At 33.1% G+C, this 15,006-nt stretch overlaps 1 protein-coding gene across 1 annotated transcript in view; it reads right to left on the bottom strand.

Annotated features, from left to right (window-relative positions):
- LOC140439859 (transmembrane 7 superfamily member 3-like) overlaps window positions 1–15,006 on the bottom strand; it is a 35,819-nt gene that overhangs the window by 17,007 nt on the left and 3,806 nt on the right. The window lies entirely within an intron of this gene.

The raw sequence follows: 15,006 nt of genomic DNA, 5'->3' as shown, positions 1-15,006 counted from the left end.
CAGCGGAGACAAGGACCGATACAAGAAAGGCGAAACAACAATTCAATAATATCGAAATGAAAGTATTAAGATCAAGAGCGGGCATATCATTAAGAGACAGACAAACCAACAGAAGTATACGCGAACAATGCAAAATTCTAAATATTAAAAGTGGATAAAAACAAGAAAAAAAAACTGGAACGAACATGTAAACCGAATGGGACCAGATAGATTAGCGAACATCTGTAAAAACAACAAGCCGTACTATAGCAGAAGACCCGTTGGAAGGCCGCCAAAAAGGTGGAAACATAATGTACAGTAAACAACGACTGAAACAGAATAAGAGGCAGACAAAAGGAGTAATCCTAGTCGCACGAAGAAGAAGTGAAAAAACAATCTAGTAAAATTGAAAGTGAATAAATAAATATTACTTACATGCCGATATAAGGATTGTTATTAATTGTTTAAGAAAACATAGTTAAAAAACTGCTATGGTAAACTGGTGACAGGTGATCATCGGTTTTACTGCAACTATTTAACGAATAAAGGGAAAGTTCTTGAGGGGAAAAGATATTAACAACTAGAGCAGGAATAGGTATTGTGTAAATTGTTTGTTGAAAATTAAATGTGATGTGTTGTATTATTTAAAAGTTATTTATATTTATTCAAGAGGATTATTTTGGAAATATGAAAATTATTTATTTAGAACAGACAGCACTTTGATAATGTAGAAATAGATAGATGTTCTATTTTTGATGTAATTTTGGGTGTGCAATAACTCCAACTTGTAGAATCGCTCTATGCAGAAAAAACACACGTCCATTTTTCCGTATATCTGGTTTTTATCTGGTATACACACGTAATTACATCGCACTTCAGCAAAATAACACATGTCTACTTAACTTATCTAGTATTCAACGATATATTTATTTGGTAATTAGCAGAAATAACATGAGTACAACTGCTGAGTAAGACGTTAGATGTGCGTGAGCTTTAACAACTGCAATTGGTTATTTCTACGAGAAATTCAATTCAATTCAAATAATCTACGTAAATAGTCGTTACACGTAGTGTGTTTTGAGTTCTTGTTTGAAGTGATTTGTTATTAAAAATAATGTAAAATGAAAACGAGTGTCGAAGTTACTACCCACAAACAGAGAAAAGTAGTTCCTGAAAATTACCAACGAAATATTATAAAAAAGACACGTACAAAAGACGAACCATACGGAAATTACAAGCGAGATAATATTCCTGGTAAACAGTTAGGTTCACCTTGCAGGTAATTTTACTTACATAATAATTTCGCGTATGTTAATTTATTGATTTTTCCGTTTTTTTAAGGTGCAAACGAAAATGTTTTGACAAATTTCTTTTCTTTGGATTGTAAAGATAACCAAGACATTTTTGCAAGGACTAATAGAAGATTGCAACATACAGAGACGGCGCACTAGGCTTCATGCTGGAAATAAACCGAAGTCCAATGCCTTTAAATATTATATACGTATATATATATATATATATATATATATATATATATATATATATATATAATTTCCTTACGTTGTCAGCAAATACTTCTGGTTCATTATATATATATATATATATATATATATATATATATATATATATATATATATATATATATAAAAAATATATATATATATAAAAGCTGTTAGAACTAAAGTTTGTTTAAATGCCTTTACTTCAGTGTTTGCTATTACTATAAATCGAGTTAGAAGACTTAGAGATCTTGCTGTTCTCCAAAAATCTCCAAGAGATCTGCGTGGTCTTAATCCAAGTGTCAATAAAGTAGGAGCAGATGTCCAATCGGCCGTTCGCCAGCATATCGAATCATTTCAGGTTAAAATCAGTCATTATTCCAATCAAGAAATTAAATAACTTGACAGTCAGTTAAATCTTAAACTAATGTTTGACTTATTTAAGAAGAAACATCCTGGGTTAAAAATAAGTTATCCTTATACAGTCTGTCCCAAACCCTTCTTTCAGTGCGTCACTAATTTTGACATAATATAGGATTTTAAGAATGTCGAGAATTATTGCATGTCATTTTAGTTAAATTTGACAGTTGCAGGATCGTAATCGTAATCCCTCTTTTTCTAATTGAAAATAATTTAATAATTTTAATATTAGTCTTTGTTCTTTCTTGGTATATCTCGGCATATTTAAAATATTTTTATTACAATAAATACAAAATTAAATTTTCACTGTAAAATGTCTGATAATACTAACCTGGAATGACAATTATTTTATCAGTTGACGTTGTGAAAGTACTGTCAAGATCGAGACCTGCATCAAATTATATTTATGCGCATCATCGATTGTATATCTATTTAGCGTATTCTAAACTCCAACCAATTATTCACCCGTAAGTAAAATTAGCTTTACGATAAATAATTTTCTAAGTTCTATGTATAATAATCACAGACTCACGTTTTTTTTTTGTCACTTCTAGCTTTAGAGAGAATTCGATCAACTATGACACACTGAAAGAAGGGTTTGGGACGAACTATAACACGAAATTTTTTAGAGACTACGTTTCTCTTAGATTTGGTAGACCACAAATTAATGTCTGTTCAACTTGTGAGACATTGAATAATAAGATAAAAGACTCCAATTTAAATGAAACCGCCAAACGAGCAACAGTGGCGGAACTTATGGTCCATAAGCGTCGGAGTAAAATATTTTACACCAAATTGAAAAATAAAAGTGATGGTCCCAACAATGGTAACATATTAGCACTAGCATTCGACTTTATGTAGAATATTCAGTTGCCAAAAATGCCTATAAGGGGGGGGGGGGTCTTTTATTATTAACACAAATTAACAGTCTCTGTATTCTGTATCTACAATATCAAAGACAATACTGCTAGAATATTTATTTACCATGAAGAAAAGGTAAAAAAAGCAGGTAATGAAATTTGTTCGTTTCTTTTGGATTACTTAAACGAAATTTCAGACAATATAAACGAACGTCATTTATATAGTGACAACTGCTGGGGACAAAATAAAAATCACACACTCATTAGCATGCTCCTTTCTCTAACGGACAGTGCTAGATTTTCGAAAATTATACACTATTTTCCAGTTAGAAACATTCGATAGATTTTTACGGTCCATCAAATAACCGAAATGATTATAACTAGCAGTCCCATTAGAAAATTTTCTGTAAAAGAAGTAAAAATAGAAGATCTGATTAATTTTAGAGATTCGTGGACTACTTTATATAAGAGAAACTGCAGATCAGAAGAAATTGCTTCGCAATGCAAAAGTACACTTCAATATCAGCAAAATATCACAGTTTATTTACGAGAGTAAATATTCGAAAATTATACACTATTTTCCAGTTAGAAACATTCGATAGATTTTTACGGTCCATCAAATAACCGAAATGATTATAACTAGCAGTCCCATTAGAAAATTTTCTGTAAAAGAAGTAAAAATAGAAGATCTGATTAATTTTAGAGATTCGTGGACTACTTTATATAAGAAAAACTGCAGATCAGAAGAAACTGCTTCGCAATGCAAAAGTACACTTCAATATCAGCAAAATATCACAGTTTATTTACGAGAGTAGAAAAAGGGGGATTGTTACAGCTTCCGAGTTTATAGATGGCGCCTTCAAACATACATTTCATCTACAACAGTCTAGAAAAATTGGTATCGTTTTACCGTCGAAACCTGCCTATCCATTAGGAAAAGTGCCCATCAAATTGAAAAAAAATGAAGGACATCAAAAAATGTTCCGTATTTGTTAAAGAACAATACAAAGAATTTTATAATTTTATACTTCTTGACCTATTACTGCTAATAATTAACTGTTGAGAGTTTTTTGTAAGGTTTATGAATAAAATTGAGCGTATGAGTTAAATTTATCTATTAATTTCATCAATGATATACAGAAAGCTCATATGCCCACTTAAAAAATGTATCACAGAAACTACAACTTTTATTTGTAAACTAAAACCATTATTGTGCAGTGTTAAAAATACCTTTACTTACCATTTTTAACCATCAAATTTACCGAAAATCTATTTTCGTTTACAATAGAATGATTTTGCATCTTATGAAAAATTCGTTTTTTGGATGTGTTGTTTCTGCAAATAGCGATTCAATTATAAAATTAATGATGAACCAATTTTGGCCTATATTTGGACAGAAAAGAAATTATTGTGATATCAATTAAATTAAAAACACTTAAGGACAAACAGAATACATTCAAAAAGACAAAACAGACATTTAATTTAAAACGGGGGTAATTTTGTAGCACTCTATCACTTGTCAGTGATCATATCAATTTTTAAGTCATATTTAATAATCACACACATATATTGGCATAATTGCTGCATATTCTGTACCAGACAGCACCCTAATACGAGTTATTATATTTTCAGCATTTAGTTTACCCTGTATCGTTGATCTGAGGATGCATAGCAAATTAAAGTATGCAAAACCGTCGTTGGTGTGTAAAGGGGGTAGTGAGGCGCAATACATGATGCCGTATCCTGTTGGCATCACTTAGCCTATCCTACTCAATTCCTATCTTCACCTTAAAGGCGGTACACGCCGGTAACCTGAGCAACCCCACTGGAGATTGGGTAACCAACCCCCAGTGGAAGGTGGGGTCAGGGCTGACGAAGAAGGGAGTCTTGGTCCTCCGACGAATAGGGGGTTGGGCGGAAGGTTAACTACCTTCTCCTAGAAAAACCATGAGTTATGAACGTTCAAGGAAGAAAAGCCGGACTGATCAAACGACGACGACTGTGCGAGAAAAAGGAACACGATTTGAGGGTTGCGACATGGAATATTCGTACCTTATATAGATTGGGAGCTCTCCAAAATCTCCTAAATGAACTAGACAGATACAAAATAGACATAACTGCCATACAAGAAATGAGGTGGATTGGAAACAATATAATGGAAAAAAGAAGCCATACGATTTTCTACAGCTGCGATCCTAAAGATCACGTCTTAGGCACAGGATTCATAGTAAACAAGAGAGTAAAGCATACTATAAGAGATTTCAGAGCCATTAGTCCAAGACTGTGCATTTTAAGAGTTAAAGGTCGTTTCTTTAACTACAGTCTAATTAATGCGCATGCCCCGACAGAAGAAAAAGAAGAGGAAATTAAAGAAGAATTTTATGACGAATTAGAGTCCGCATATCAGTTATGCCCAAAAAATGATATAAAAATAATCTATGGAGACCTAAACGCCAAAGTTGGAAAAGAACAGCAATTCCAACCCACAATAGGTAGGCACAGTCTCCATGAGCAATCAAATGACAATGGCAATAGGTTAATAAACCTAGCAAGATCACTTAACATGGTGATTGCCAGCACATACTTCGCTCGCAAAGATATACACAAAGGTACCTGGAAATCCCCGGATGGACTTACAGTAAATATGATAGATCATGTTATTGTAGACTCGAGACACCAATCGAATATAATAAACGTCCGCACTAGAAGAGGGGCAAATGCGGATTCTGATCACTACCTGGTCGAAAGTAGGGTAAGGGCTAGAATTTCAAACATCAAAAAGGAAAGAGGCTCTAAACATGAACGATACAAGGTAGAAAGACTCAAAGAAACAAACAAAAATAAAGAGTATAAAGAAAAGATAAACAACAAACTAGAAAACAGAATAACACATGAAAACCTAAATAAAGAGTGGGAAGAATGCAGAGACATCATAAAAGAGGCAGCTAAAGAAGTATTAGGCATAAAAGGTAGAGAAAGAAAAACAAGAACGAATGACTGGTTTGACGAAGAATGTCAGATCATCACAGACAAAAAAAAACAGAGAATATTTACTGATGCAACAGGGGCACAGAACCCGACAAGCAGAGGAAGAATATAAACGACTACGCAAAGAAGAAAAGAAAACTCACCGAAGAAAAAAGAGAGAATATATGAACAAAGAACTTCAAGAACTACAAGAACTAAGTAAATCAACAGAGACAAGAAAATTTTATCAGAGACTAAACAAAAGCAAAAAAGACTTCAAACCCAGAACAACGATGTGTAGAGATAAGGAAGGTAATATATTGACAGAACAGCAAGAGATACTAAGTAGATGGACAGAACATTTTACGGAAAAGTTTGAAGGAGATCGGAGAGAGACGACCCCTGACATACCATTAGACCAAGCAGACAACAGAGAAAAGACTCCACCAACAATAGCCGAGATTAGAACAGCAGCAGAAAAATTAAAGAACAATAAAGCACCGGGATCGGATCAAATAGCATCGGAGTTACTAAAGGAAGGAGGAGACGCACTACAAAAAACAATACATGAATTGATAACAAAGATATGGTCGAATAAACAGCTACCAACGGAGTGGAATAGCGGTATTATTGTACCACTACATAAAAAAGGAAATCAGAATGTGGAAACTACCGTGGAATCACGCTGCTGAATGCAGCATACAAAATAATGTCCAATGTCATTTATGAAAGACTTAGACCACACGCTGAAAAAATAGTTGGCAAATACCAAAGTGGCTTCTGTAGACAGAAGTCAACAATAGACCAGATATTTGTTCTGCGACAGATCCTCGAAAAAGCAAGTGAATATAACATCGACACCCATCATCTCTTCATAGACTTTGAAAGCGCATATGACAATATAAACCGAGAATTCTTAATAAAAGCAATGAAAGAATTTAATATACCAACACAACTAATAGAACTGATAAAAGAATCTCTAAAAGTAGAAAGTAGAATCCGGATACAAAATGAATTAACGGAAACAATAGATGTGAAAAAGGGACTACGCCAGGGAGACGCTCTATCATGCATCTTGTTCAACATCGAGCTCGAGAAAATACTGAGGGACACAACAGTCAATACACGAGGAACAATCATTAATAAAAGCGTGCAAATACTAGCATTTGCAGATGATGTTGACATAATCGCAAGATCAAGAAGAGAAATGATAGAGGCATACAACCAAATAGAACGAGCTGCACAAAATAGTGGTCTTAAAATCAATCAGACCAAAACAAAATATATGCAGGTAAGAAAAAACGCAGAAATAAGGCAGCCACAAAATATAACAATAGGAGAATACAACATAGAGGAGGTAAAAAACTTTATATACTTGGGATCCCTAGTCACGTCTGATAATAACGTTACGGAGGAAGTGAAGAGGCGAATATTTATTGCAAATAAATGTTACCATGGCTTAATTAGACACCTAAGATCAGAAAACGTCGCAAGAAAGACAAAATGCCAAATATATAAAACCCTAATAAGACCGGTACTCACATATGGCTCAGAAACCTGGACACTTACTAAAAGAGAGGAAACGTTGTTAGCCACCTTCGAAAGAAAAATCTTGCGACACATATATAAGGGCACAAAAGAAAACGGAATATGGCGAAGACGATACAACTCTGAACTATACAAAATATACCAGGATCCGGATATTATAACATTCATCAAAATAGGACGGCTGCGTTGGATAGGACATGTGGAAAGAATGGAAGAAGGCGAAATACCAAACAAAATATTCAAACAGATGCCAGTAGGAAAAAGAACAAGAGGAAGACCGAAACTGAGATACTTAGAACAAATAGAAAATGATATAACAACCTTAAAAATAAAAAACAGGAGAAAAAAAGCACGAAACAGATCGGAATGGAGAAGAATCCTAGAACAGGCCAAGACCCAAAAAGGGTTGTCGAGCCAGTGATGATGATGAAAACCGGTCGTTGGTGGTAGAATAAATTGATTGTAAGTCTTATTCTTATTTCTTTTTACCTATTTGAAATGGACTCACACAGGCAACATATTCAATATTTAAAAAACAATTTTTTAATAATTATTTATGATTTATGCACGAAGGGCGTTATTAAGATGATAACGCCCGGAGAGAAACATAATCCAGCTAGAGAGCCTTTGGCCCGATGGATGGATGTTGCTCAATGGGTGTAATCATCCGGTAAACACCAGTGGTTCATACAAGATTTTATATTTCACTTCACATTGTAGCATTTTTGAATTTCTTGGTATGTATTGAAATCCCCTCGTATATGTATTAAAACACCGAAGAATATTCTTTCAATTCCCTTTTGCGTCGCTGAGTTAATGTAAACACATTTTTAGAGTTTGTTTATATACCACGGACGCGTAATTCTTTGGTATTTTTCTTTGATCGTTAAGCCGCTCAAAATATGCATTTCAAATAAACATCCATTTAGATCGCTAAGGTTTTGCCGGAAAGATAATTGCGACACTCTCGGTGAGGCGTTGTCAGGGACAGCTGCTTCCAGCGTTTGTCCAAATTTCACGTTGAATTTGTAATGTTTTCTCGTTCTTCGTCTCTTTTCATAATAATCTAGTATGTAGTGGCAGTTATTGTGCAGTATGTGTAGTTACAGAGGAGGTTTAAAAAAATGGGCGATTGAAGCAGTCGTGTTTAATTGAGTCGGTCAAGAAACCGGCAAATTTGTCGAAGAAAAAGTGATTTATACTCCAAGTAATGTGTCACTTCAGATCAGAGTAATCAGTGTTTTTTTGTGTTTGTAAGCCGTCTCTCATATGAGATATTTGTAAGACGGCGATTACAACAAATTTGAAAGATATCCACAAGTTCCGGTTTCCTGTTTTTTAAGAAGCCCAGTCTGACGTTTGCTTCCAGTGCCGCCCATTTCAACCTTAATCCTCAATGTCCTAAGGAGCGTTTCAGCATAATAATAATTCGCAGTGTGAGATGTAGTTTTTTTGTTCCAGTGGCAGACATTTTAGTAGGTCCAGTTTCCGACCCCAGAAATGTTAAATAAAGAAATTTAGTGAAAATCAAGGTAACTTTTTTGTGTTTAAATTTTAAAGTAAAGATGGCCATTTTTTTAATATTGTTTTGTTTTTAGAAAAAGGTTAACCTGTATGAATAGTCACATTTTAAAGATATTTCTTTATTTGTAACAATTTATTTATGCCACAGTTTATAGCCCAGTAACAATTTTTTGTAAATTTTGTAGCAATTCCCACTTGTAAACGGATGTTGTAAACGGATAGGATATGTAAGTTTTTCTTCTTTGTTATTTTGATATAAATCTTTGTAACTATTTACATAGTAATTATTTTTGCATTATCTGTATTTGTAACTGTTTGTGGTGAGACAGTAATAAATGTTTAATTTATTTCTCTGAACCATTTTGTCTATTCATTTTTAAAAAAGTCTCCTAACCTCTTTTTTGTGTTTTTTAGGACGGAAGAACCTTTTCTTTCCTCCAGCAGGAAGTTTCTTCGAAGCGGCGTCCCATTTTAAATAGCTAGAGGGAACTCTTGTGTTTTGTTTGTCTGTTTGTTCCAGGAGATTCATGTAAGTACCCCTTTGTTTCATTTTTTGTAGTTGCCCCAATCCAATCCCCTTGCCATTCAACTTATCCACGACCCAGCTACTCCAAATAAACCCTGAGCGCCGTTTGCAAAGTCTTGATTTGTTTTGCTTGCCCTATCTCTGTCCCCAATTTTCAACCCCCATAGTAATACCCTATGTGGTAGGCAAAATATTTCATTATAACAATATAAAAACTAAAATTGACACTTTATTTTACTGCACCTACAAAATATATATGCATATTTTGTATGTACCACTGGTGTTACCGGATGATTACACCCATCGAGCAACATCCATCCCTACGGCCAGACGCACTCTGGCTGGATGATGTTACTCTGCGAGACTAATCATCTCAATATTATCTCATCCCTTGGTGCATAAAAAACTAGTAAACCATTGTTTTTTAATTAATAATGAAGCGCATATGGCAGGACGGTACAATGAGAACTTAAACCAGCAAAAATGTGTGCCCTGGATCTTTTTTCTCTCTCTCTCTTATACACGCCGCGGTCCGAGTGCCCGTCCTGACATAAGCGCTTCATTAAGATTAAAAAACAATGTTTCAAATTGAAATAGGCCCAAAATACTTATCGGTAAATGATAGAACAAGGTTTGAACTTGAATTTAAGTCTTTGATCAATTCAAAAATAATGTTTCTACTTGTTTTGAGTCTTGAAAATCGTAATTTTACGTTTTTCTCAGTTTTAAATTATTGCTGAAAAAAAGATGAAAAAATTGATTGTTACAATTTACAAAAAATGTTGTTACAAAAAACTTTTAAATCTTAAATCCTCTTAAATCTTAATTGGGCTTTTGGTAAGTACCTATTTATTTTTTGTATTCTCGAATCAGTGGCGCCCCTAACAAAATTATGATCAGCCGCCACTCCACAGCCATGATAATTAGGCATTTTTAAATAGCGAAAAAATGTGTTTCGACTCAATTTTCAATACCTTACTTTGAAATAACAGACTTTTATTATTACAAAAAATAAATATGTCGTATCAAATTTCGATTAAAATTATTAAAGTAAAATTATTAACCGTTGTTATAGTTTATTTCACGAAAAATGGTTGAGTGCTTAATGATTGCAATAAAACCCGACCGCAAGTACCCCAGTTTAGTCAATATTAGTTGAGCAGGTAAGTATTCAGGTAAAATTGAAGCTACTGTGGAGTGTTGTTATCTTGTTTGTATAATAAATTCCTGGTAATATAAAAACGATTAAAAAATCGTATAAAATTATAAAAACGATTAGAATACATTTTATTTCATAAAGTTGTAAACATTTTAACAGTGAGCTTCACTATCAATGGTTCCCTCTATTCTGTATAATTTGTAAAAGTACATTTTGTTTCATTTAGTTGAAAGTGTTATAAGTGTTACCAGTGTTATACCTATTTATACCTATCAAACAGCATTATGTGGCGTCCGTGGAAAAACATTGATGGTGCTTCTTCCAGTGTTCCAGCAAAGAAAAAGCATTTATCTGCTGACGCTAGAGAAATCGTAAAAACAATATATAGTTCTTTACTTACAAGAGGACTTACTGCTAATACTGCTGCCAGTGAAATATCTGATTTAACGAAAATACCTCTAACCACAGTAAAAAGAATTACATCAAACAAGAAGGAAGCGTAAGGATGCCGGTTCTACCAAATGTATTGACGAAAGTGATTAATTACTAGTGACTTAATAAGACGAAAAATTTACACAATGTACGAAGAGCAACGGATACCTACATTAGATGCTTTAAAACAACGGCTTACTAATGATGATACACAAATAAACTGTAGCCGCATTAGTCTTTGGAGGATTTTGTCTAAAATGGGCTTCAGATATCGTACAATTGACAAAAGGCAAGTGCTTATGGAGTCCCATCGTTTACAAAAGTGGCGTACTGAATATATAACTTCCATAAGAAATTACCGTACAGAAGATCGACCAATAATTTATCTGGACGAGACATAGTTTGATACTCATGAAACACCATCCAAAGGATGGTCCGATTCTTCCAACAGGTGTCAAACAAAAGCTCCATCAAACAAAGGGAAAAGAATAACAATTTTACATGCAGGATCAGAAAATGGTTGGGTCCCAAATGCCTTATGGCTTTCTGCAAAGAACATTAAAGACTCCTGCGTGGACTACCATGAGGATATAACGGCAGAGCTTTTTGAGCAATGGTTTAAGAATTGTCTTATACCTAACCTTCCTCAAAATAGTGTGATAGTAATGGACAATGCAAGTTACCACAGTCGTCAATTACATAAGTCTTCAAGTGCAACTAACACGAAAATTAAAATTCAAAACTACCTGTTAGAAAACGATATATATTTTGAAGAAAGTTATTTAAAGAATGAACTGTTAGAAGTGTTAAAATCATTTTCTATTAAAAAAGTATATGTTTGTGACGCATTGGCCGAGGACATGGGACATACAGGGTTACGGCTTCCGCCCTACTATTGTTTATTTAATCCCATAGAGCATATGTGGCACCAACTAAAGTCAAATGTTAGGTCACAAAATGTTTCTTCGATTTTAAGTGGTAGTGTAGTCGAATTAATAAGGAAATGTGTTGATGATATATCCCCAGAAAGTTGGAAAAATTCAGTGTAATGAACGTAGAAAATTCATATGTTACTTTGAATCACATAATTGAACCAATTAATCTTGAAGAGGATAGCGACAGCGAAACAGAATTAGGTATTTGGTTATTTTGGGTATTTTTTTTTGTAAATATTAACTTGTATATATTTTTCTATATTTTTTTCAATTCATCTATTTTTTGTACATTATGTATCCGTTTGTATGTATATACTGTAAATAGAACTATTATTATTGTACATTTTTAACGATATCCGATTAGGAAGAGCAAAAACTTTTAAACACGCCAGTTTTTTGCTGATAGTCCTAAGCTTGTAAAAAATGTGAAGGAAAGTACCTTTCTGAATTTAGATCCATATACCACAATTATTCACGTAGAAGAAAAAAACTACTTTCTTCATGTTAAAAATGGTTCAATTATCAAGTATATTCACTTGAACAACCTGAAAATACCATATGAAATAATTTAATAAATTTTTATAATCGTGTATTACACAGCTACCAATGAAATATATTAAATAACAAACTTTCTGAAGTGCGACCCTGTGTACTACGGTAGTTTATTGAGAGACTCTTGTATACACAATAGGATCAACTCAGGTAACCATTAAGCACTCAACCATTTTTCGTGAAACAAACTATACCAACATCAATTAGTTCTTATAAGAGAATTCTTTTTAACAATTTGCAAACTATAAAACTTAAAAGTCAATAAATTATTGGTTAACTGAACTAGGGCACTTGTTCATAGTTTTTAGGATGTTGTAGTGATTTAATCATTAACAACGGCAGGAGGCCAAGATTTAGTAAAATTATTTTAAATGGGACAACTATAGCATGTAATACATCATTTGAAACCTTTTGTAACACACAGTATGTTCGTAGACGTTTGTGCCATTCTTGTTTATTACATGCAATTTGAGATAAATCCGACAGTTGCCACGATGTTATTAGCCAGACGTGCATTGGTTATAAATTAGAGTGGTATTTTATTGCAATTTAAATTAAAAACAAAACTTGTGTTTTTACTTATATCTGCATAAACTACTGTATAGTGATTTATTTGTAGACACATAATAGTTATTCCAATTCTAATTAAAAAGGGATCCGTTACACTGTAACATTATTGTTACAGTGTGTATTTTTACGTAATAAATGAATAAAACGTTTATAATTATAATTTAAATATAAATAAAAACTAATTTTTAATTACTAAGAGGTAGATAATTCATTAAGTTGTATCTGTATATCACTAATAACTAATTACGGATTAAAATGTGTTGCACATAATATGTTTTATTAGTACCTCATTTTTTTTACAGTTTCACAAATTACTTAAGATAACTCTTACAGCAATATAAGTTACCTTGGGAAGTAACGTTTATACTTTCCTGGTGTCTACAGTATTCTTTAGTAAGTTCCTTATTGCAGTAGGAACTACTATTTTTCTGATTCATTTATCCTTGTTTCTATCTGTTTTTCACATTCATTTCTAGTTAACCGTCTTTAACGGAAATGCAAATGGCCCGAATCCTTCCTTGAGTGTCAATTAGCCATTCTCCGGCATAACCTGCAAGCAAAGCCACTTCAAGTCTAATACACTTGATGTTGTATTGTGAGCCCATACTCCTATATTTTGTTACATTGGCGCACACAACAGACTACTTTTAATTCTTGCTACAAAAGCCTTGGATTATAAAAGCCCAGAAAGGAGCAATTGCTTCTTAAAGTGTTAACTAAAATGAACACATCTACAAAATAAACTAGCAATAGACAGTCGTAATTTTCATCATACATCATACACACATTCGTTTTGTTTAGTGATGTCTAAAAAAATGGCATCATCAACATTTTTCATAAAAGTCTATATAGGGCATTTAATATCATCCGAAAGCCCTTACGTCACTAGTTATTTTTTAACTGGTAGTTTTATATTTTTTATAATTTATAACAATTTTTTTAACAATTCAAGGGTTGCCATTTTGAAATGAAAGAAATTTTTTATGCAAAAATTAAAGAAGTTACTGAGTAATGCAATAGTTTTTAAAGTATGTATCACATACCATATATGAAGCTGACTTTAATTAGTAATGAGTCAATTATAAAAAAGGGGGGAAATAGGCGGTACTGTAGACTAGCGCGGAGCTTAATACTATGCTTTCCGCATTTTTAAAATTTAATAATATTTTTCAAAATTGAATAAAGTAATTTTATTATTTATATTTTAAACCAATTTAATAAAGTATTATGTTTGCTCCTAACGCCACCAGTTAACGTATTAACAAAGCATATGTTGTTTACTTATGACAAACCTGTCAAATTCAGACCGAATATTAATAATAAAATATAAATAAATATCATTTGATAGTAAATTTAATTATCATTTAAACTAAAGAATATGTTTAAAAAGAACAATTATATTTATATAAAATTATTTTAAAATCGGGAAAACAGAGTACCTATCTACAAGTGAAAAAGACATAGAAGGTCTACAGATTGATGACAACGTAACAATCAAAGGAAAGGATAAATTCAAATACTTGGGGTTTATAATCACGAAAAAGGCAACAGAGGAAGAAATTACACAAAGATTAGGACAAACAAGAACAGCAATCCGACAACTTAACTCAGTATGGTGGGATAGACACCTAAATATGAAGACAAAAACACAGATTTATAAAACATTAGTGCGAAGTATTATGACAAGATGCTGCAGAGTAACAAGAATGGATAGGAGAAGTAATGACGAAATAAAGCAAAGAACATCAATAGAAACAGACATACTAACATATATAAAACAAAAAAGACTAAAGTGGTATGGACATGTAAGAAGACCTAGCGACAGCAGATGGATAAAGAGAATAACCGAATGGAGCCCCATAGCAAGGAGGAAAAGAGGACGACCCCGAAAATCCTGGAGGAACGAAGTAGACGACGCCATGAGTAAGAGAGGCCTAAACGATGGAGAACGGAACAACAGAGAGAGATGGAAACAGTTGAGCGAGGGAAGGCATTGAATACTGTAGAATCCCTGAATATATATATATATATATAT

This window comes from Diabrotica undecimpunctata, chromosome 4 (assembly GCF_040954645.1).
Source record: "Diabrotica undecimpunctata isolate CICGRU chromosome 4, icDiaUnde3, whole genome shotgun sequence".
NCBI lineage: Eukaryota > Metazoa > Arthropoda > Insecta > Coleoptera > Chrysomelidae > Diabrotica > Diabrotica undecimpunctata.
The sequence above is the reverse complement of the archived record's forward strand: the minus strand, read 5'-3'. Positions and strand labels throughout refer to the sequence as shown.